The sequence below is a fragment of the Coregonus clupeaformis genome, chromosome 31, assembly GCF_020615455.1.
Source record: "Coregonus clupeaformis isolate EN_2021a chromosome 31, ASM2061545v1, whole genome shotgun sequence".
NCBI lineage: Eukaryota > Metazoa > Chordata > Actinopteri > Salmoniformes > Salmonidae > Coregonus > Coregonus clupeaformis.
The window spans coordinates 5,700,226-5,725,236 of NC_059222.1; the positions used below are offsets into that span (position 1 = coordinate 5,700,226).

Below are 25,011 nucleotides of genomic sequence, written 5' to 3' on the forward strand. Positions count from 1 at the left end.
GGGAAGCTTAGCAGAAGTAGATATCCTTATGTTATTTATGTTAGTGTAGGGTGAGCTGCACACAGTGGACTTCCTACTAGGGCACACCGCCTCAGTGCTAACAGTATAAATCTGCTTCATAGGCACATGATTACTGCATACAATAGCTGTAGGATCATCAGAGGCATTCAGGGTGTCTACCAATGCCCCTGATAACTCAGCGTCACAACGGTATGGATTAACTGAGCTGGGCTTGGGTCATTGATAAGTAATTGTCTCAACGCAGCCTTATAATGCTGTGAAATGATCCAGGAAACCAAATGATTAGGGTGGATCCCATCCTCCTTATAAAACGTGTTTTGTTTCCAAAAGGTATCGAAATTGTCAAAAGTTACACCCATTGAGCTGCAATAATCACATAGCCACTTGTGAAGAGAAAGAATCCTGCTAAAGCGTTCAATGCCACGATTCAGAGAGGGCACAGGGCCAGATATGATGGGTCTTTTTACCTGGGGACCTCCGGAGGTGGAGGTTGTGTTTTCTCTAGCAGGAGGTAAGCTTGAGGTAAGCTTGGCTTCTTATATGGTGTTGAGTAAAGCTTAAACCATGCATTTGATCGTAGGTAGGTAGTTGTAGTTAGGTATTGTAGGTAGTTTATTTAGGTAGTTATTGTAGGTTTCCGTAGGTAATTATTGTAGGTAAGTATTGTTTACGGCTGAGCCCGGAGAAAGCACGAGGCTAGCTAGCTAGCGGGTAGCTACTGGTAACGTTTAACAACGGTGGAGAGTTGTTTCCAATGTTAATGTGCTAGCTAGCCAACGTTTAATTTTTGCTGCGTTATGAAAGGAACTAGACACGGACACGAATTATCTGTTTAGTGTGTTAACACACTATTGGTAGTTTGTTGTAACCAAGTATTGGTGCTAAACTGTGTGTTATTGGATGCTAGCATGCTAGTTAGCTATGGCGTCATAGTTAGGCATCGTGGGCTGTTGTGGGTAGTTACTGTAGGTTAGCATTGTTTTTCGGCGGTGCCGGGTCTAGCACGAAGCTAGCTAGCTAGCCGTTCTTCAAACAAAGTCAACACAGTGGCCATTGCTAGCTAGCCAACACGACCAGCTAACTGTACTGTAGTAGCTAAATACAATATACTTATGCTAGCTAGCCAACGTTTAATTATTGCTGCGTTATGAAAGGAACTAGACACGGACACGAATTATCTGTTTAGTGTGTTAACACACTATTGGTAGTCTGTTGTAACCAAGTATTGGTGCTAAACTGTGTGTTATTGGATGCTAGCATGCTAGTTAGCTATGGTGTCATAGTTAGGCATCGTGGGCTGTTGTGGCTAGTTACTGTAGGTTGGCATTGTCTTCGGTGTAGCACGAAGCTAGCTAGCTAGCCGTTTTTCGAACAGAGTCAACACAGTAGCCATTGTGTGCTGTACTGTGGCAGCTAAATACAATATATTTGTGCTAAGCTAGCCAACGTTTAATTATTGCTGCGTTATGAAAGGAACTAGACACGGACACTAATTATCTGCTTAGTGTGTTAACACACTATTGGTGGTTTGTTGTGACCAAGTGTTGGTGCTAAACTGTGTGTTATTGGATGCTAGCATGCTAGTTAGCTATGGTGTCATAGTTAGCTAGCTGAATAAAGTGGGTTGAGTCTACTCCTTTAAACATTGAACCGCTGTGGTTCACAACAATTCTGATTTCTAAAGGTGGAAGTTGGGAGAGTTTTTGTTCGGGTGGTTCAGTGAAACAATTATAGTTTCTGAGGTGGAAGTTTTGGTGAGGGAGGCCCTGCTCTCTCCTCTTCCAGATGTTTAGTTCATTTCATTCCGATCTCCTCTGCATTATTGTAGCCATTTGCTACAGCCTGTCAACTATGCCTCTGCCTATCCCTGTTCTCTCCTCTCTGCACAGGCTACACAAACGCCTCACACCGCGTGGCTGCTGCCTCTCTAACCTGGTGGTCCCTGCACGCACCCCACACCTGGAGTTCCAGGTCTCAGGCAGCCTCTGGAACTGCCGTTCTGCTGCCAACAAAGCTGACTTCATCCCAGCCTATGCTAACCTCCAGTCCCTCGACTTCCTGGCGCTGACGGAAACATAGATTACCACTGAAAACACTGCTACTCCTACTGCTCTCTCCTCGTCTGACCATGTGTTCTCGCATACCCCGAGAGCATCTGGTCAGAGGGGTGGTGGCACAGGAATCCTCATCTCTCCCAAGTGGACATTCTCAATTTTTCCCCTAACCCACCTGTCTATCTCCTCATTTGAATTCCATGCTGTCACAGTCACTAGCCCATTTAAGCTTAATATCCTTGTCATCTATCGCCCTCCAGGTTCCCTTGGAGAGTTCATCAATGAGCTTGACCCCTTGATAAGTTCCTTTCCTGAGGATGGCTCACCCCTCACAGTTTTGGGGGATTTCAACCTCCCTATGTCCACATTTGACTCATTTCTCTCTGCCTCCTTCTTTCCACTCCTCTCCTCTTTTGACCTCACCCTCTCACCGTCCCCCTACTCACAAGGCAGGCAATACGCTTGACCTCATCTTTACTAGATGCTGCTCTTCTACTAATCTCACTGCAACTCCCCTCCATGTCTCCGACCACTACTTTGTTTCCTTTTCTCTCTCGCTCTCCTCCAACACTACTCACTCTGCCCCTACACAGATGGTAATGCGCCGCCGCAACCTTCGCTCTCTCTCTCCCACTACTCTCTCCTCTTCCATCCTATCATCTCTTCCCTCTGCTCAATCCTTCTCCCTCCAATCTCCTGATTCTGCCTCCTCAACCCTCCTCTCCTCCCTTTCTGCATCCTTTGACTCTCTGTGTCCCCTATCCTCCCGGCCGGCTCGGTCCTCCCCTCCAGCTCCGTGGCTTGATGACTCATTGCGAGCTCACAGAACAGAGCTCCGGGCAGCAGAGCGGAAATGGAAGAAAACTAAACTCCCTGCCGACCTGGCATCTTTTCACTCCCTCCTCTCTACATTTTCTTCATCTGTTTCTGCTGCTAAGGCCACTTTCTACCACTCTAAATTCCAAGCATCTGCCTCTAACCCTAGGAAGCTCTTTGCCACATTTTCCTCCCTCCTGAATCCTCCCCCCCTCCCCCCCCACTCCTCTCTCTCTGTGGATGACTTCGTCAACCACTTTGAAAAGAAGGTTGACGACATCCGATCCTCGTTTGTTAAGTCTAATGACACTGCTGGTCCTACTCACACTGCCCTACCCTATGCTTTGACTTCTTTCTCCCCTCTCTCTCCAGATAAAATCCTGCAACTTGTGACTGCAGGCCGCCCAACAACCTGCCCGCTTGACCCCATCCCCTCCTCTCTTCTCCAGACCATCTCCGGTGACCTTCTCCCCTACCTCACCTCGCTGATCAACTCATCCTTGACCGCTGGCCATGTCCCTTCCGTCTTCAAGAGAGCGAGAGTTGCTCCCCTTCTCAAAAAACCAACACTCGATCCCACTGATGTCAACAACTACAGACCAGTATCCCTTCTTTCTTTTCTTTCCAAAACTATTGAGCGTGCCGTCTTTAGCCAACTCTCTTGCTATCTCTCTCAGAATGACCTTCTTGATCCAAACCAGTCAGGTTTCAGGACTGGTCATTTAACTGAGACTGCTCTTCTCTGTGTCACGGAGGCTCTCCGCACTGCTAAAGCTAACTCTCTCTCCTCTGCTCTTGTCCTTCTAGACCTGTCTGCTGCCTTTGATACTGTGAACCATCAGATCCTCCTCTCCACCCTCTCCGAGCTGGGCATCTCCGGCGCGGCTCACTCCTGGATTGCGTCCTACCTGACCGGTTGCTCCTACCAAGTGGCGTGGCGAGAAGCTGTCTCCGCACCACGTGCTCTCACCACTGGTGTCCCCCAGGGCTCAGTTCTAGGCCCTCTCCTTTTCTCCCTATACACCAAGTCACTTGGCTCTGTCATATCCTCACATGGCCTCTCCTATCATTGCTACGCTGACGATACACAACTAATCTTCTCCTTTCCCCCTTCTGATAACCAGGTGGTGAATCGCATCTCTGCATGTCTGGCAGACATATCAGTATGGATGACGGATCACCACCTCAAGCTGAACCCTGGCAAGACGGAGCTGCTCTTCCTCCCGGGGAAGGACTGCCCGTTCCATGATCTCGCCATCACGGTTGACAACTCCGTTGTGTCCTCCTCCCAGAGTGCGAAGAGCCTTGGCGTGACCCTGGACAACACCCTGTCGTTCTCCGCTAACATCAAGGCGGTGACCCGCTCCTGCAGGTTTATGCTCTACAACATTCGGAGAGTACGACCCTGCCTTACACAGGAAGCGGCACAGGTCCTAATCCAGGCACTTGTCATCTCCCGTCTGGATTACTGCAACTCGCTGTTGGCTGGCCTCCCTGCCTGTGCCATTAAACCCCTACAACTCATCCAGAACGCCGCAGCCCGTCTGTTGTTCAACCTTCCCAAGTTCTCTCACGTCACCCCCCTCCTCCGCACACTCCACTGGCTTCCAGTTGAAGCTCGCATCCGTTACAAGACCATGGTGCTTGCCTATGGAGCAGTGTGGGGAACGGCACCTCTGTACCTTCGGGCTCTGATCAGTCCCTACACCCAAACGAGGGCATTGCGTTCATCCACCTCTGGCCTGCTGGCTCCCCTTCCTCTGCGGAAGCATAGTTCCCGCTCAGCCCAGTCAAAACTGTTCGCTACTCTGGCACCCCAATGGTGGAACAAGCTCCCTCACGACGCCAGGACAGCGGAGTCACTCACCACCTTCCGGAGACATTTGAAACCCCACCTCTTTAAGGAATACCTGGGATAGGATAAAGTATCCCCCCCAAAAAAAAATTTGTAAAGTGGTTATCCCACTGGCTATAGGGTGAATGCACCAATTTGTGAGTCGCTCTGGATAAGAGCGTCTGCTAAATGACGTAAATGTGCCCTTGAGCAAGGCACTTAACCCTAATTGCTCCTGTAAGTCGCTCTGGATAAGAGCGTCTGCTAAATGACTAAAATGTAAATGTAAATGTTTTATTATTGTCTAGCAGAGTCAATCAGCTCTTTGAAATCCAGTTTCAACTGTTCAGAGCTGCCCTTCACAATGTCATTAAAACCCACATGGACTACGATAGAATCGATTTCCATATCCTGACATAGTACATTCGGGAGAAGCTTAGTAATGTCATTTACTCGAGCTCAGGGATAGGACATTGTTTTTGCACCAGGAACGATCACATTTCTTACCATGGAGCTGCCCAAAATCACAAAATTGAACAAGTTGAGGTGACTAAACTGTTTGGAGTAATCCTGGATTGTAAACTGTCATGGTCAAAACATGTTGATACTACACTAGCTAAGATGGGGAAAAGTCTGTCCATAATGAAGCACTGCTCTGCCTTTTTAACAACACTATCAACAAGGCAGGTCCTACAGGCCCTGGTTGTCACACCTGGACTACTTTTCAGTTGTGTGGTCAGGTGCCACAAAGAGTGACCTCTGAAAAGTACAATTGGCTCAGAACATGGCAGCCAGTACATGGGGAGCTAACATTAATGATATGCATGTCAATCTCTCATGGATCAAAGTGGAGGAGAGATTGACTTCATCACTACTTGTGTTGACGGGCTGAATGTACCGAGCTGTCTGTTTAAACTACTAGCACACAGCTCGGACACCCATGCATACCCCACAAGACATGCCACCAGAGGTCTCTTCACAATCCCTAAGTCCAAAACATACTATGGGAGGTACACAGTACTACATAGAGCCAGGACTACATGGAAAAGTATTCCACATCAGGTAACTGATGCAAGCAGTAGAATCAGATAAATAAATACATAAAAAATACACCTTATGGAACAGCGAGGACTGTGAAGAGACACACACACACACACACACACACAAGCATACGCACACACACACACACACACACGCTAGAACACGCGTTCTACACACACTTACATACATTGTAATATTGTTGTATGGTGGTATTATACATTTTGTATTGTAGATATGTAGTGGTGTAATAATGTTATATAATTTTGTTTTATGTGTGATGTAAGTGCCTCAATGTGTTTGGATCCAAGGAAGAATAGCTGCTGCCTTAGAAGCAGCTAATGGGGATCCCTAATAAATACAAAATACAAATGAGCAGCTCTTTTTGTCTTTTATTAATCGAGGAATATTTCAATTTCTCTGGTCATAGGAACATGAATTTGTGCTTGAGGCAGATGCGGAGCAACTCGAATTTCACCAGAGAGTCTCCTCTCTGGTCAGTCTCACCGGTGGAAAGGAAGGAGAGAGCAGGGACCGTGAGAGGCTGACTCTCTGCTGCGCTCTCCCTTGCTCCGCTGAGACTAATGCTGTGTTCAAAACAACTCGGAACGTTGATATCTCCGACTTCAATACATTCAAGACAATTGGGAATTCTAAATAAAATGAGGTCCGATTGGGAAAAAACTTTTTGAACAGTCACCCAACTCGGAATTCCAAGTTGGAAACTCAGGCATCTTTCCGACCTGAACATCACTGACGTCGTGATTTTAGCTAGTTTCTTTTCCAAGTTCCCAGTTGTCTTGAAAGCACCATGACCATCAGATGCAGGTACCATCAGTCCAGTAAAATAAAAAAGCAAATTATTTGCAAATTATATTCAGCTGTGCCTCGCAGGTGCTACACCAACTGATGATCTAGTTTGTTATCAAAGCTCGAGTTTTCAAATATAATATGGTCTGAGAATAACAATATTGGCAGGACAGGCATATAGCCAATACGCTGTGATAATGTATTAGGCCGGCCTACTGCACGAACCTCATTCCTACAGAACTGTTTTCATTCGGTTAATGTTACATTTTTTAAGTCATGTTAAAAAAAAGAAACTGAGCGGTAGATCTCGACTTCCTTTGACTGCGAAAGTGATCTTTACTCAGAAAAGGTTGGTGACCACTGCTGTAAAACACACAATAAACACCAAAATTCAAGTGTTCAATACATTTTATTAGTAGAGTGCCTTTGTTACAATTACGAAACAGAATTCGTGCGTTGGAACGCGGTAACAGCATCTTTTAATAAACGACACAAAAATACCCCACCCACGGTCAGCAAGACGCACAGTCAAATTATGAAAACATCAGTAGCCTAAACATCATAAGAGCCAAGTGTGCATGATAAATAGTGAACATCAGCACAAAAGCAATACATGGCATTATAATGAATATAAGTGTTGATATGACAGCAGTAAAAAAACTGTCAATTATTTATACATATTTTTCATCAAATTGGAGGTAACGCATGATCTCTCTGATGCGATCCCGTGACATGGTTTCTCCAAAGAAAAGTATCCCGTACATGTCTGATCTAAAGCTCTCCCTATACAGTGCCATCAGAAAGTATTCAGACCCCTTTACTTTTTCCACATTTTGTTAGGTTACAGCCTTATTCTTAAATTGATTCAATTGTTTTCTTTTTTTCCCCTCATTAATCTACACACAATACCCCATAATGAAAAAGCAAAAACATGTTCAGAAATCTTTGCAAATGTATTAAAAATAAAAAAAACTGAAATATCACATTTACATAAGTATTCAGACCCTTTACTCAGTACTTTGTTGAAGCACCTTTGGCAGCAATTACAGCCTCGAGTCTTCTTGGGTATGACGCTACAAGCTTCGCACACCTGTATTTGGGGAGTTTCCATTTTAGAATAAGGCTGTCTCCCAGCAGGGAATGGGAGACTAGTCAGGATCGAGGCAAAGATGAACGGAGCAAAGTACAGAGAGATCATTGATGAAAACCTGTTCCAGTGTGCTCAGGACCTCACACTGGGGCAATGGTTCACCTTCCAACAGGACAATTTTTTTTTTTTTTTTTTTTTACCTTTATTTAACCAGGTAAGCCAATTGAGAACAAGTTCTCATTTACAACTGCGACCTGGCCAAGATAATGACAATGACCCCAAGCACACAGCCAGAGCCCAGACTTGAACCCGATCTAACGCCTCTGGAGACCTGAAAATAACAGTGCAGCGACGCTCCCCATCCAACCTGACAGAGCTTGAGAGGATCTGCAGAGAAGAATGGGAGAAACTTCCCAAATACAGGTGTGCCAACTTTGTAGCGTCATACCAAAGAAGACTCGAGGCTGTAATCGCTCGAGGCTGTAAGGTGCTTCAACAAAGTACTGAGTAAAGGGTCTGAATACTTGCGTAAATGTGATATCCGTTTTTTTATTTTCAATAAATGTGCAAAAATGTCTAAAAAACTGTTTTTTCTTTGTCAGTATGGGGTATTGTGTGTAGATTGATGGGGGAAAACTATTTAATCCATTTTAGAATAAGGCTGTAACATAATAAAATGTGGAAAAAGTCAAGGGGTCTGAATACTTTCCGAATGCATTGTATGCACACACACACACACACACACACACACACACACAAACGTGTGATGGATGTATAGACATTATGGACAGTATGTGGATAAAATATGCAGTATAGAAGAGTATATGTACAGCAATAGTTGAATAGGATGGACTTAACTAGAACACAGTATATACAGTTGAAGTCAGAAGTTTACATACACTTAGGTTGGAGTCATTAAAACTTGTTTTTCAACCACTCCACAAATTTCTTGTTAACAAACTATAGTTTTGGCAAGTTGACAAGTAATTTTTCCAACAATTGTTTACAGATAGATTATTTCACTTATAATTCACTGTATCATAATTCCAGTGGGTCAGAAGTTTACATACACTAAGTTGACTGTGCCTTTAAACAGCGTGGAAAATTCCAGAAAATGATGTCATGGCTTTAGCAGCTTCTGATAGGCTAATTGACATCATTTGAGTCAATTGGAGGTGTACCTGTGGATGTATTTCAAGGCCTACCTTCAAACTCAGTGTCTCTTTGCTTGACATCTTGGGAAAATCAAAAGAAATCAGCCAAGACCACAGAAAAAAAAAACATATTTGGGAGCAATTTCCAAACGCCTGAAGGTACCACGTTCATCTGTACAAACAATAGTACGCAAGTATAAACACCATGGGACCACACAGCCGTCATACCGCTCAGGAAGGAGACGCGTTCTGTCTCTTAGAGATTAACGTACTTTGGTGCGAAAAGTGCAAATAAATCCCAGAACAATAGCAAAGGACCTTTTGAAGATGCTGGAGGAAACCGGTACAAAAGTATCTATATCCACAGTAAAACAAGTCCTATATCGACATAACCTGAAAGGCAGCTCAGCAAGGAAGAAGCCACTGCTCCAAAACCACCATAAAAAAGCCAGATAACGGTTTGCAACTGCACATGGGGACAAAGATCGTACTTTTTGGAGAAATGTCCTCTATTCTGATGAAACAAAAATAGAACTGTTTGGCCATATTGACCATCGTTATGTTTGGAGGAAAAAGGGGATAGCTTGCGAGCCGAAGAACACCATCCCAACCGTGAAGCACAGGGGTGGCAGCATCATCCTGTGGGGGTGCTTTGCTGCAGGAGGGACTGGTGCACTTCACAAAATAGATGGCATCATAAGGAAGGAAAATTATGTGGATATATTGAAGCAACATCACAAGACATCGGTCAGGAAGTTAAAGCTTGGTCGCAAATGGGTCTTCCAAATGGACAATGACCCCAAGCATACTTCCAAAGTTGTGGCAAAATGGCTTAAGGACAACAAAGTCAAGGTATTGGAGTGGCCATCACAAAGCCCTGACCTCAATCCTATAGAAAATATGTGGGCAGAGCTGAAAAAGCGTGTGCGAGCAAGGAGGACTACAAACCTGACTCAGTTACACCAGCTCTGTCAGGAGGAATGTGCCAAAATTCACCCAACTTATTGTGGGAAGCTTGTGGAAGGCTAACCGAAATGTTTGACCCAAGTTAAACAATTTAAAGGCAATGCTACCAAATACTAATTGAGTGTACAGTGAGGGAAAAAAGTATGTGATCCCCTGCTGATTTTGTACGTTTGCCCACTGACAAAGAAATGATCAGTCTATAATTTGAATGGTAGGTTTATTTGAACAGTGAGAGACAGAATAACAACAAAAAAATCCAGAACAACGCAGGTCAAAAATTTTATAAATTGATTTGCATTTTAATGAGGGAAATAAGTGTTTGACCCCCTCTCAATCAGAAATATTTCTGGTTCCCAGGTGTCTTTTATACAGGTAACGAGCTGAGATTAGGAGCACACTCTTAAACCAAAGAGCTCTCCAAGGATGTCAGGGACAAGATTGTAGACCTACACAAGGCTGGAATGGGCTACAAGACCATCACCAAGCAGCTTGGTGAGAAGGTGACAACAGTTGGTGCGATTATTCGCAAATGGAAGAAACACAAAAGTGTCAATCTCCCTCGGCCTGGGGCTCCATGCAAGATCTCACCTCGTGGAGTTGCAATGATCATGAGAACGGTGAGGAATCAGCCCAGAACTATAACATTTTTTTGTTGTGTTTTTCTGGATGTTTTTGTTGTTATTCTGTCTCTCACTGTTCAAATAAACCTACCATTCAAATTATAGACTGATAATTTCTTTGTCAGTGGGCAAACGTACAAAATCAGCAGGGGATCAAATACTTTTTTCCCCTCACTGTATGTAAACTTCTGACCCACTGGGAATGTGATGAAAGAAATAAAAAGCTGAAATAAATCATTCTCTCTGGTGTATGTAAACTTCCGACTTCAACTGTATGAAACGGGTAAAACAGTACGTAAACATTATTAATGACCAGTGTTCCATGTCTATGTACATAGGGCAGCAGCCTCTAAGGTGCAGGGTTGAGTAACCAGGTGGTAGCCGGCTAGTGAGAGTGACTAAGTTCAGGACAGGGTACTGGGTGGAGGCCGGCTAGTGATGGCTATTTAACAGTCTGATGGCCTTGAGATAGAAGCTGTTTTCCAGTCTCTCAGTCCCAGCTTTGATGCTCGTGTACTGACCTCGCCTTCTGGATGATAGCGGGGTGAACAGGCCGTGGCTTGGGTGGCTGAGGTCCTTGATGATCTTCTTGGCCTTCCTGTGACTCTGGGTGCTGTAGATGTCCTGGAGGGCAGGCAGTGTGCCCCCGGTGATGCATTTGGCAGACCGCACCACCCTCTGGAGAGCCCTGCGGTTGCGGACGTTGCAGTTGCCGTACCAGACGGTGAAACAGCGCGACAGGATGCCGTCAATGGTGCATTTGTAAAAGTTTGTGAGGGTCTTAAGGGCCAAGACAAAGTTCTTCAGCCTCCTGAGGTTGAAGAGGCCCTGTTGCGCCTTCTTCACCAGACTGTCTGTGTAGGTGGAACATTTCAAATTGTCAGTGATGTTTACGGCGAGGAACTTGAAGCTTTTAACCTTCTCCACTGCGGCCCTGTCAATGTGGATGGGGGCGTGCTCCCTCTGCTGTCTCCTGAAGTCCATGATCAGCTCCTTTGTTTTGTTGACGTTGAGGTTATTTTCTTGGCACCACTCTGCCAGGGCCCTCACCTCCTCCCTGTAGGTTGTCTCGTCATTGTTGGTAATCAGGCCTACCACTGTCGTGTCGTATGCAAACTTGATGATTGAGTTGGAGGCGTGCTTGGCCACGCAGTCATGGGTGAACAGGGAGTACAGGAGGGGGCTGAGAACGCACCATTGTGGGACCCCTGGGGCAGCCCATCAGGAAGTCCAGGACCCAGTTGCAGAGGGTGGGGTTCAGACCTAGGGCCCCGAGCTTAATGATGAGCTTGGAGGGTACTATGGTGTTGAAAGCTGAGCTGTAGTCAATGAACAGCATTCTTACAAATTGCAGTGGATCTAGGGTGTCGGGTAAGTTGGAGGTGATATGATCCTTAACTAGCCTCTCAAAGCACTTTATGATGGCAGAAGTGAGTGCAACGAGGCGATAGTCATTTAGTTCAATTACCTTCGCTTTCCTGGGTACAGGAACAATGGTGGCCCTCTTGAAGCAAGTGGGGACATCTTGAAGCAAAACACTCCAGCCAGCTGGTCTGCGCATGCTCTGAGGACGCGGCTAGGGATGCAGTCTAGGCTGGCAGCCTTGCGAGGGTTAACACGTTTAATAGTCTTACGTCGGCCATGGAGAAAGAGAGCACACAGTCCTCGGGATCGGCCCACACTGTGTTATCCTCAAAGCGGGCTAAGGTGTTTAGCTTGTCCGGGAGTAAGACGTCGGTGTCCGCGACGTGGCTGGTTTTCCCTTTGTAATCCGTGATTGTCTGGAGTCCCTGCCACATACGTCTCGTGCCTGAGCCATTGAATTGCGACTCCACTTTGTCTATGTACTGACCAAAAAGACAGTGAATGTTCCTGAGTGGCCGAGTTATAGTTTTGACTTAAATCTGCTTGAGAATCTATGGCAAGACCTGAAAATTGTTGTCTAGCAATGATCAACAACCAATTTGACAGAGCGTGAATAATTTTGAAAAGTATAAATGGGCAAATGTTGCACAATCCAGGTGTGGAAAGCTCTTAAAAACGTACCCAGAAAGACTCACAGCTGCCAAAGGTAATTCCAACATGTATTGACTCGGGGGGTTGACTACTTATCTTATCAAGATTTGTTTTATTTTTCATATTATTATTTTTTACAAATGTTAGAATTTTTGTTCCACTTTGACAGAGTTTTGTGTAGATCATTGACAAAAAATGACATACATTTTTATCCCACTTTGTAACAAAAGAATGTGGAAAAGTCAAGGGGTGTTAATACTTTCTGAAGGCACTGTAGAAGGTGGCTAAATTCAATTAGAATGGTACCACAGAGCACATGTCATCAAATGCTTTATAAATTGTGTATTTGTGTTTCATAAATTACAGTAATCATCTTCAATAAACTGTCATCATGGATTCCGAGTATAGTCTTCACATTTTGCTGCCTTAAATCAAAAAGGGAATCAATTGGATTTGTTTCCTATCGATGTACACAACCTACTCCACATTTTCACAGTGAATGAAAAATTATAGAACATTTTCCAAATTAATAAGAAATGAACATGTATTGATTGCGTATGTCTTCATACCCCAGAGTTAATACTTGGTAGAATCTTATTAAAAATGTTTCACAGCTATAATGGCTGCCAAAGGTGCTTCCACCAACCTTGCACAACTCTTAGGGCAACATATATCCATCATTGTTGTCAAAATTGCTCAAGCTCAGTACAATTAGTTGGGAATCATTGATGGATAGAAAATTCAAACCTTGTCCCTGATTTTCAAGCAGACTTAAGTCAGGAAGAATCAAAACTTCTTGGGGAAAACCATTCTGGTGTGTCTTTGGCATGAACATTTGTGTAATTGTCCCACTGAAAAATACAACTCTATCCCAGGATTTGGTTTTCAGAAGGCTACCGCGGGTTTCCCCTCAACTTTTTACCTGTGCTTTGCTCCTTTCATATTTATTTTTATCCTGACAAAGTCCCCAGTCCCTGCCGGTGACAAGCATACCCATAACATGATGCTGCCACAACAATAATTGAAAATACAGAGGATCAACAACATTGCATTCACTCCACATTACTGGCCTGTACGACAAAGTGAAAATAAGGAAGCCTGTGTAAAAAATAATAATAATCTAATAATGTTGGCCTAAATTAAAAACTACAGGTTTGAGTCAAATCCAATACAACAACACAGACTGAAACCCCCTGTATTTTCAAGTATTGTGGAACGCCACACACACTCTCCTGGGTTACAGTATGTTTGATCAGTCACACATAAAGAGTGACTTTCAGGGCACATTCCCCCAGTCTCAGACACTGTTGTTGCTTTATATCCATCAGCTGTGAGGTGCTCTCTGGGCTGTGTGTGTGTGTGTGCGTACGTGTGTGCATGTGAGAGAGAGAGACTGCTGTTAAACTTAGCCGTCTGTCGTAATGCTGCTACTTTCACCAGGATGGTGCCAAGTGGCACACACCCTTACACTCACTCTCGCTAAGTCCATCCATCGCTCTCTTCTCTCATTCTCTTTCTTAGTATTAGTCATTTTCTCAGCTGATGTGCTAACTGAGTGTGTGTTCTGTAGGCCATTGAGTAAATTACGATAGGCAGAACAAAAAAAACAATTTATACAGCCGTTTTGGCCTCTAAAATGTGTTTATTATGATCAAATCTGATCCCCACATTGATTTATTTTAAAGACGCACTATGCAGAAATCGCTCCACCATTTCTGGTTGCTCAAATTCTAATAGTTAGCGTAATTTCGGTTCGTGACAAAAGCAGTCATTGTGTAGAGAATCATTGTACCATCCAAACTGCTGTGTAATATATTTTCCATAAACAAAAATATTGTATATTCAGCTGTTTGAAGCTGGTATACAAAACCGAAAGTAAAAGACATTTAATCCTAGTAAAAATTCAGTCTTCGGTCAGTTAGAATCACCACTTTATTTTAAGAATGTGAAATGTCAGAATAATAGCAGAGAGAATGATTTATTTCAGCTTTTATTTCTTTCATCACATTCCCACTGGGTCAGAAGTTTACATACACTCAATTAGTATTTGGTAGCATTGCCTTTAAAATTGTTTAACTTGGGTCAAACATTTTGGGTAGCCTTCCACAAGCTTCCCACAATAAGGTGGGTGAATTTTGGCCGATTCCTCCTGACAGAGCTGGTGTAACTGAGTCAGGTTTGTAGGCCTCCTTGCTCGCACACACTTTCAGTTCTGCCCACAAATGTTCTATAGGATTGAGGTCAGGGCTTTGTGATGGCCACTCCAATACCTTGACTTTGTTGTCCTTAAGCCATTTTGCCACAACTTTGGAAGTATGCTTGGGGTCATTGTCCATTTGGAAGACCCATTTGTGACCAAGCTTTAACTTCCTGACTGATGTCTTGAGATGTTGCTTCAATATATCCACATAATTTTCCTTCCTCATGATGCCATCTATTTTGTGAAGTGCACCAGTCCCTCCTGCAGCAAAGCACCCCCACAACATGATGCTGCCATCCCCGTGCTTCACGGTTGGGATGGTGGTCTTCGGCTTGCAAGCAGCCCCCTTTTTCCTCCAAACATAACGATGGTCATTATGGCCAAACAGTTTTATTTTTGTTTCATCAGACCAGAGGACATTTCTCCAAAAAGTACGATCTTTGTCCCTTGTGCAGTTGCAAACCGTTATCTGGCTTTTTTATGGCGGTTTTGGAGTAGTGGCATCTTCCTTGCTAAGCGGCCTTTCAGGTTATGTCGATATAGGACTCGTTTTACTGTGGATATAGATACTTTTGTACCTGTTTCATCCAGCATCCAAGGTCCTTTGCTGTTGTTCTGGGATTGATTTGCACCAAAGTACCTTAATCTCTAGTCTCCTTCCTGAGCAATATGACGGCTGCGTGGTCCCATGGTGTTTATACTTGCGTACTATTGTTTGTACAGATGAACGTGTTACCTTCAGGCTTTGGAAATTTCTCCCAAGGATGAACCAGACTTGTTGAGGTCTACAATTTTATCTCTTGGCTGATATCTTTTGATTTTCCCATGATGTCAAGCAAAGAGGCACTGAGTTTGAAGGTAGGCCTTGAAATACATCCTCCAATTGACTCAAATTATGTCAATTAGCCTATCAGAAGCTTCTAAAGCCATGACATCATTTTCTGGAATTTTCCAAGCTGTTTAAAGGCACAGTCAACTTAGTGTATGTAAACTTCTGACCCACTGGAATTGTGATACAATTAATTATAAGTGAAATAATCTGTAAACAATTGTTGGAAAAATTACTTGTGTCATTCACAAAGTATATGTCCTAACAGACTTGCCAAAACTATAGTTTGTTAACAAGAAATGTGTGGAGTGGTTGAAAAACGAGTTTTAATGACTCCAACCTAAGTGTATGTAAACTTCCGACTTCAACTGTATACTTGATACCTAGTCGTATGGATAGAGTGCACGTAATTTCAATGCGTAGGCTACTACTTGTCAATTTGAAATGAGAAGAGAACACATAAATAAGTCCCCTCTTTAGCTCTCTCTCCCTCCCTAAGGTGTGACACAATCCTTCAGAACTTAACTGACCGCTACACCTTCACACACCATCTGACTGGGGCCACCTTTGCAGACTATACCAAGGCCTTCCCGACTGAAGCGTTGAAGACAACAGTGGAGGCCTATCCCATGTTGAACTACAGAAAGAGCTCTCTCTGATCTATGACAACCCTGACTTCAGATGCTCCAAGAGTGCACTACCTCTGTTCAAGTTCATCCTTGATAAAAATCTACAGGAGGTGTTCTGAGACTTTGGCGCTGCTCCGCATTCTCCTTACCACACCTATGACAACTGCAGAGACCGAGCAATATTTCTCCACCCTCAAAATAATAAAATACCTTTCTAAAAGAACACCATGTCGCAGGACAGACTGAATGCCCTGGCAATACTGTCTATGGAAAAGAAAAGCACTTGAGAAATAGCCGAATTTAACAAAAAAGTCAGAAGTTTGCACTCCTCAAAAACCAAAGAGCTAAGTTTCTGTACAAGTGAGTAGACCAGCTAGAAGCATATTATTGTATGGTTATTATTTGTTCCTTAATATTGGTTATTATTATTAATATTTTAGTCTGGAGTTGTGTTGTTCCAATCCATAGGCTAATCAGTACTTTAGCTATATCAGGCCTGTGAGTAGATGTGCTGAATTTGCGATGTGAGAGATTTCCTGTGACTGACTATTTGCCAATTATCTTCGCCTTAGATCCTAATTTACTACAACTTTCGTTTCCCTCCATCTTTTCAAAATCGAAATAATTATCAATACCTAAATTAAAAACGTCAATGTTTATTTGTCCTTAAATAATTGTTTTACTTCGCCTAGGGAGAGCATTTAATTAGGCAGCCTAATATGGCCGCGTTATTTGATGTCATGTTAATCAGGTGAGGCCTTTTGATTTTAACATTTGGAATGTTTTGGTTTTGTAGGCTAGGCTACCAATTTAAATATTGAATTCATGGATCAAGCCTTCTTTTAATAAGGAGTAATTATGTTCTTGTTCCCAATGATCAGTGCTTTAGTTTATTATGTGGCTGTCCAGCGGTCCCGGTTATGAATTTGCAATGCAAACGACTGTCCACGTTTTTCTGTGAAATATCCTTTTGATTTGAAAAGTTTTGGTGTGTACTAGGCTATATGATTTAATTTATGGATGTTACAGCACTTTGGTTTCACTAATAAATATGTTGAAATTACAGCTGACCCCATTTGGTCGACTGGTCGATTGTTTGGTCGATAGGCTGTTTGTTGGTCAAGCAAGATTTTTTTGGTAGCGCAGTAGCAAATATACAGTGGGGAGAACAAGTATTTGATACAATGCCGATTTTGCAGGTTTTCCTACTTACAAAGCATGTAGAGGTCTGTAATTTTTTATCATAGGTACACTTCAACTGTGAGCGACGGAATCTAAAACAAAAATCCAGAAAATCACATTGTATGATTTTCAAGTAATTCATTTGCATTTTATTGCATGGCATAAGTATTTGATACATCAGAAAAGCAGAACTTAATATTTGGTACAGAAACCTTTGTTTGCAATTACAGAGATCATACGTTTCCTGTAGGTCTTGACCAGGTTTGCACACACTGCAGCAGGGATTTTGGCCCACTCCTCCATACAGACCTTCTCCAGATCCTTCAGGTTTCGGGGCTGTCGCTGGGCAATACGGACTTTCAGCTCCCTCCAAAGATTTTCTATTGGGTTCAGGTCTGGAGACTGGCTAGGCCACTCCAGGACCTTGAGATGCTTCTTACGGAGCCACTCCTTAGTTGCCCTGGCTGTGTGTTTCGGGTCGTTGTCATGCTGGAAGACCCAGCCACGACCCATCTTCAATGCTCTTACTGAGGGAAGGAGGTTGTTGGCCAAGATCTCGCGATACATGGCCCCTTCCATCCTCCCCTCAATACGGTGCAGTCGTCCTGTTCCCTTTGCAGAAAAGCATCCCCAAAGAATGTTGTTTCCACCTCCATGCTTCACGGTTGGGATGGTGTTCTTGGGGTTGTACTCATCCTTTTTCTTCCTACAAACACGGCGAGTGGAGTTTAGACCAAAAAGCTATATTTATGTCTCATCAGACCACATGACCTTCTCCCATTCCTCCTCTGGATCATCCAGATGGTCATTGGCAAACTTCAGACGGGCCTGGACATGCGCTGGCTTGAGCAGGGGGACCTTGCGTGCGCTGCAGGATTTTAATCCATGACGGCGTAGTGTGTTACTAATGGTTTTCTTTGAGACTGTGGTCCCAGCTCTCTTCAGGTCATTGACCAGGTCCTGCCGTGTAGTTCTGGGCTGATCCCTCACCTTCCTCATGATCATTGATGCCCCACGAGGTGAGATCTTGCATGGAGCCCCAGACCGAGGGTGATTGACCGTCATCTTGAACTTCTTCCATTTTCTAATAATTGCGCCAACAGTTGTCGCCTTCTCACCAAGCTGCTTGCCTATTGTCCTGTAGCCCATTCCAGCCTTGTGCAGGTCTACAATTTTAACCCTGATGTCCTTACACAGCGCTCTGGTCTTGGCCATTGTGGAGAGGTTGGAGTCTGTTTGATTGAGTGTGTGGACAGGTGTCTTTTATACAGGTAACGAGTTCAAACAGATGCAGTTAATACAGGTAATGAGTGGAGAACAGGAGGGCTTCTTAAAGACAAACTAACAGGTCTGTGAGAGCCGGAATTCTTACTGGTTGGTAGGTGATCAAATACTTATGTCATGCAATAAAATGCAAATTAATTACTTAAAAATCATACAATGTGATTTTCTGGATTTTTGTTTTAGATTCCGTCTCTCACAGTTTAAGTGTACCTATGATAAAGATTACAGACCTCTACATGCTTTGTAAGTAGGAAAACCTGCAAAATCGGCAGTGTATCAAATACTTGTTCTCCCCACTGTATTTTTCACCAGACACGTTGGCGGGTGGTCAGGGCTCCACAGTGCGAGCATTTCACTCGCATTTGTGAATAAAAAGTCAAGTATGATCACATTTATAGTGAATATCAATGCTGCAGTAGCTGTTTTAAAGCATTTCTGCAGTTTTGTTTCATAGCTGGTAAATTAATCGCACAAAGTCAAAGAACTATGAATCCTCTATAGCCTATTCCACCTCGTGTTGCAACTCGCCCTGGCTGGGGGCTGTGTGCACGTGAAGAGCTGAGTGAAAGATACATTTTTAGAAGTGCTGCACACAGTGCTGCACACACTAATTTACTAAAGTCTACTGAAGTGAGACTTTGTCCTTGTGTTTCTTGGCTACTTATATTGTTTTGTTCACAATCTAGGTTGTTTTTCTATGTTTGAGTTTCAACTGCTAGGGAAGAGAAGTAAACGCTTCTACTAGTCAGACTCAATCTCACAGGCACAAACATGACTCGAGTTGCATTACCACGGTAACGTCCAGCCCTTAAAGGGCCAGGTGAACATTTGTCTCATCTATGATATTTTGGTAAAAGACAGGTCACAAAAAATGAAATTAAACAATATACCACATTACTTCTTACTACTAATACATGTATTGTTATAGAAACATTACAAAGCATGCAAAAAAAATTGTGTTTTGTTGGTGTAATTTTTGCAGCTAAAAAATATTTTTGCTGGTAAAAGAATCTGAGTGGCTGGTGGACCAAAAATAAAATGTAATGCCCTGTAAAGTTTGTGTATATTTTAGAGTGTGCATGTTGTTTATATTGTATAAGTGCCAGCACTGTCTTAATTGCATGAGTATTTGCACAGTAGATTATATTGTTTAGAGATGGTTAGTTGTATGAGCACACTACCACTGCGCTTTCATAGTTCACGCAACTGTTGTGCCATGGTGAGTTCTAGAACCTGCTAGAAGTCTTGGAGACAGTCCTCTGAGCTCTGCATGCACAGTAAGATTTACGACTCTGTGGCACCAGAAACAGATCAGATCTCCACCAAGTTGGAGAGAGAGAGGGCCATAGATCTAGCCCAGGGATGGGCAACCGGTGGCCCGCGGGCCGGCACCCCCTTTTGTCGGCCCACGGACCAATTTTCGTTGATGTGTATATGCTGCTATGTGAATATACTTTTCATTCCTGTTGTATATTACTATTGCATGTACAACTATATTAATACTGTCATATGTACAGTCAGGGAAAAAAGTATTTGATCTCCTGCTGATTTTGTACGTTTGCCCACTGACAAAGAAATGATCAGACTATAATTTTAATGGTAGGTTTATTTGAACAGTGAGAGACAGAATAACAACAAAAAAATCCAGAAAAACGCATGTCAAAAATGTTATAAATTGATTTGCATTTTAATGAGGGAAATAAGTATTTGACCCCCTCTCAATCAGAAAGATTTCTGGCTCCCAGGTGTCTTTTATACAGGTAACAAGCTGAGATTAGGCGCACACTCTTAAAGGGAGTGCTCCTAATCTCAGCTTGTTACCTGTATAAAAGACACCTGTCCACAGAAGCAATCAATCAATCAGATTCCAAACTCTCCACCATGGCCAAGACCAAAGAGCTCTCCAAGGATGTCAGGGACAAGATTGTAGACCTACACAAGGCTGGAATGGGCTACAAGACCATCGCCAAGCAGCTTGGTGAGAAGGTGACAACAGTTGGTGCGATTATTCGCAAATGGAAGAAACACAAAAGACTGTCAATCTCCCTCGGCCTGGGGCGCCATGCAAGATCTCACCTTGTGGAGTTGCAATGATCGTGAGAACGGTGAGGAATCTGCCCAGAACTACATGGGAGGATCTTGTCAATGATCTCAAGGCAGCTGGGACCATAGTCACCAAGAAAACAATTGGTAACACACTACGCCGTGAAGGACTGAAATCCTGCAGCGCCCGCAAGAAAGCACATATACATGCCCATCTGAAGATTGCCAATGAACATCTGAATGATTCAGAGGAGAACTGGGTGAAAGTGTTGTGGTCAGATGAGACTAAAATCGAGCTCTTTGGCATCAACTCAACTCGCTGTGTTTGGAGGAGGAGGAATGCTGCCTATGACCCCAAGAACACCATCCCCACCGTCAAACATGGAGGTGGAATCATTATGCTTTGGGGGTGTTTTTCTGCTAAGGGGACAGGACAACTTCACCGCATCAAAGGGACGATGGACGGGGCCATGTACCGTCAAATCATGGGTGAGAACCTCCTTCCCTCAGCCAGGGCAGTGAAATGGGTCGTGGATGGGTATTCCAGCATGACAATGAACCAAAACACACGGCCAAGGCAACAAAGGAGTGGCTCAAGAAGAAGCACATTAAGGTCCTGGAGTGGCCTAGCCAGTCTCCAGACCTTAATCCCATAGAAAATCTGTGGAGGGAGCTGAAGGTTCGAGTTGCCAAACGTCAGCCTCGAAACCTTAATGACTTGGAGAAGATCTGCAAAGAGGAGTGGGACAAAATCCCTCCTAAGATGTGTGCAAACCTGGTGGCCAACTACAAGAAACGTCTGACCTCTGTTATTGCCAACAAGGGTTTTGCCACCAAGTACTAAGTCATGTTTTTCAGAGGGGTCAAATACTTATTTCCCTCATTAAAATGCAAATCAATTCATAACATTGTTGACATGCGTTTTCTGGATTTTTTTGTTGTTATTCTGTCTCTCACTGTTCAAATAAACCTACCATTAAAATTATAGACTGATCATGTCTTTGTCAGTGGGCAAACGTACAAAATCAGCAGGGGATCAAATACTTTTTTCCCTCACTGTATATGTTTATTCCCTTTAGAACCACAAGTCCATCCTATGTATACTAAATATTTCTGTGTGAGTGTGAATACTATGGTGTGTGGTAGTGGAGAAGATAATAAAAGTCCTGGACTGAGAAGCATCCATACTGTTCTTGCTGGACAGCCTGTAGCGTGTCAGAACGAAGTATATCAGCATTCAGTCACTAACGGGTAAGAGCTCAAAAGCCAAGCGCTCAGACGACAACAGCAAGCAGTTTTTACACTGACACTGCCATTCCAAAATGGCTGCAGTGGCTAATGCTAGCTAGCATGAGGACGAAAAGGGCAGTTTTCTAGAAAAACTTGCAGTATTTCAATCTTCTCGATGTATCAGTGTGGATAAAGGTAAAATGTGAAGTACAGTGGCATATCCCATCCCTGCATTGAGGTATGTTTTCCGACCCATATCTCACGCCGGCTCCACAGTGTCTTAATGTAACCATGATTGCATTCCGACCCCAGTGCAGCTTAGGCTGTTTCACAATTGGTGCCTTTCAGGCCATTTTTGTGAACTCAGTGCGGTTCGCTTAATTTCTTGTGCAGTGTGAACACGCCAAAGGAACTCAGACCCCTCAAAAGATTCCCCCCGAGCGAACCAAACTGAGACCATCTCGAGAGGTGGTCCGAGTTTAGTTCACTTAAATTCCGCGGTCCGGTTCCCTTTTTTAGGGCAATGTGAACTAGTGCTGAGCGATTAACAGAAATGTTAGTATTTATTTTGGTTATTAAACAACTAATTGACCTACGTAGGTTCAATTACTTTAATTCCATTTAGTTTGTTTTCTGTGAGCCCGATTCACCATTTCTCTAGAGAGAAATCAAATCATTCACGAGATAAATCAAGTCAAGAACTATGGGCTGAAGGGAGTTGTAGTTTTCTTAAAGCAAATATTAAACCTAGTTCAGTGCAGAAACGTGGTAATTACCTACAATGACCATAATCCATTGCGCCTGTTTTTTCCATCTCAGATAGAGATAGATACACTTACGCCTGCTACGTTAGGTTAGATACCCACAGACCGCATAGACCGAATGAGACAGGAATGTACACAACACAACTATGAGAGAGGGATAGTATGCCTTATCTACTTTGAATAACTAGTAAAATGATTTCGTCAGACAGCTCTGCAGCATGCTTAGGCAGGCTAGCCTAGCTAAATAGGATGACTAAAGACAATATGGGGATCACAGAGATTGTTGTCTGGCTTTTTGCCTGCTACTGCCTGAGTGGAGATGAGATGATGACTAAGGAATGAAAAATAAAGTCATCAAATAAAAACTAAGTAATATACACAACTGAAATATTTTAGAAATAAAGAAAGAAACGGAAATGTTTCATAATTGAACTGAAACTGAACCGACCTCAAAAAGCACTAATGTGAACAAAGCTCCCCAGGTTCGCATGTCATTTTTCCCGCACCACACAAACTTGACTACTGCAACACTGTTTCCCCCTTACATTGGCGCCACAAGAGAGAAGATGATGGAAGTGCAGGTTTGCGGAAAAACGTCTGCTGTTTTTGGATATTGATTAGCGATTGTCAAGGATGCACAGAAATTCCGAAATATGTTTTTAGTTCAATATTATTTGTTTGCAATACGTGATCTATAGGCTAAGATCTTCATATGCCGTTTATTCGATTGTGGGGTTTGAATAGTGTGAGAAGAAAACATATTTGGTAAGAATCACAACAAAGTGTTCAAAATCAATTCTAACTCTGTACAATTTTCAATTACAGCATTATTTAGTACGGAGATAGTTATTACTTTGCTATTTGTTCAGTTACCAATAATATTTACATGTTAATATTATCTTCTGATGAATTATCATGTCTCATATTTTAATGCAATCTATTAACTTCCAAAATGTAAATTGGTATATCTAGCTGTCCGATAACACCATTCTGATAGAATGGCTTGTCCTGCACTTTGTAAAAACCCAGAGTGCATTGAGTGAATGTTGGAAAAAGATATTGGGTGCTTTCTAAACATAGCAATGTGAATGCAAAGAGGATTCAGACCACAAAATAGGTGAAGTACACTGGCAAAATAATTGAGACCTCATTAAAATGCAAGGGCGGTGTGAATACAAAGAGCTGAGCTTTAGCTCCCCCCATGGGTTATTCCAACGTTACCCCGCAGGCCTAGGTTTCAGCCTAGGCCTGCGGGCATCATATTTTGTCAATGTTTTCTCTAGCCTCACACACCTTGACACCCTGACAACGACAAGGCTACGTGTGTCAGGTAGACTGGCAATGTGATCCACTGACTAGTTCTCAACCTATACGCATCAGTCCTGCTAGTGGTACACAACCATCATCTATAATTTAGGTATTCCGTTCACGTCCCTCCAGGCGATTAAGTAGCCCTAATAACTTTTGTGTTCTGTTGCCGTGGTTGAGTAGCCTATAGTCCTACAATATGTATAGTTGGGAAGAGTAATTGATAGCTTTTCATATATTAAGCAATAATATAAAACCTGTTAATTGTACATGCGTTTTGTAGAACGCATAAACAATTTGCAACAGGTTTCATGATCACTTATGGGAGATGAAATACATATGTAGAGGTAACAATATCGCCTTAGCTGCAACACTTAAAATACAATGTAGCAGCCTATATTCGTGGTAAGTGTGTGACTGTTACAAAGTAGCCTACAAAGTGACTCAACTCATCGGCTTTGTATGGACATATGTCGCTCATCATGTGATCGTTGATGCGTTCTGCTTGCATGATGAGAAAATAGATCTGCTGTAAAAGCATAATAAAAGCAAAATGTGCCTCCTGATAGCTTACCTGTAGCAGCCGTGATGAAGTTACCGAAGTGGTCAAATCAAGTCGTTACATTTCAGTCTGGCAAGTTATTTAATTTTCGGTCCGTGTTGTTGCCTTTCGTTTTTATACCCAGGCGATAAATGTTGTGGCCACATCCACCGCCTACTGCAAGTAAGATGAAAGGTCCTTTACAAAACAGACATTCACGGTCTACAAATCACTTCAAAGCTAATTGATTACACACACTACAAAAAGTCGCTTGCCAACATTCGTGTCATAGTCTTGAAATCAGCTGTCAGGGTTGTTCCCCGTTCACTTAGAAAAATATATAATGACGAGATGCTCATGTCTCCACCCTAACAATGGGAGTCGTTGTCCCAAAGGCGGGAAGGCAGGCGACAAGCTTAGGTCAAAAACAAGCCCATAGAAACGCATTGGGTTTATTTTGGCAGATTTTGTCGAGAGTGAAACCTCTCACTTCGCCTCTTCCTCTCTGACATCAAAATGACCTCCCCTTTCATGAGAGGGACCTAATGGCTACCCTTGCAATGCCTGAATGAAAATAAGGCA

At 43.1% G+C, this 25,011-nt stretch overlaps 1 protein-coding gene across 1 annotated transcript in view; it reads right to left on the reverse strand.

Moving 5' to 3' along the window:
- Positions 1 to 24,809, reverse strand: part of LOC121547149 (dynamin-binding protein-like) — an 88,307-nt gene extending 63,498 nt beyond the window's left edge. Inside the window, exon 1 of the mRNA XM_041858266.2 lies at positions 24,463 to 24,809. The gene's annotated coding sequence lies outside the window, so the exon portion shown is untranslated. The remainder of the gene's footprint in view (positions 1 to 24,462) is intronic.
- Positions 24,810 to 25,011: the final 202 nt, after the last annotated feature.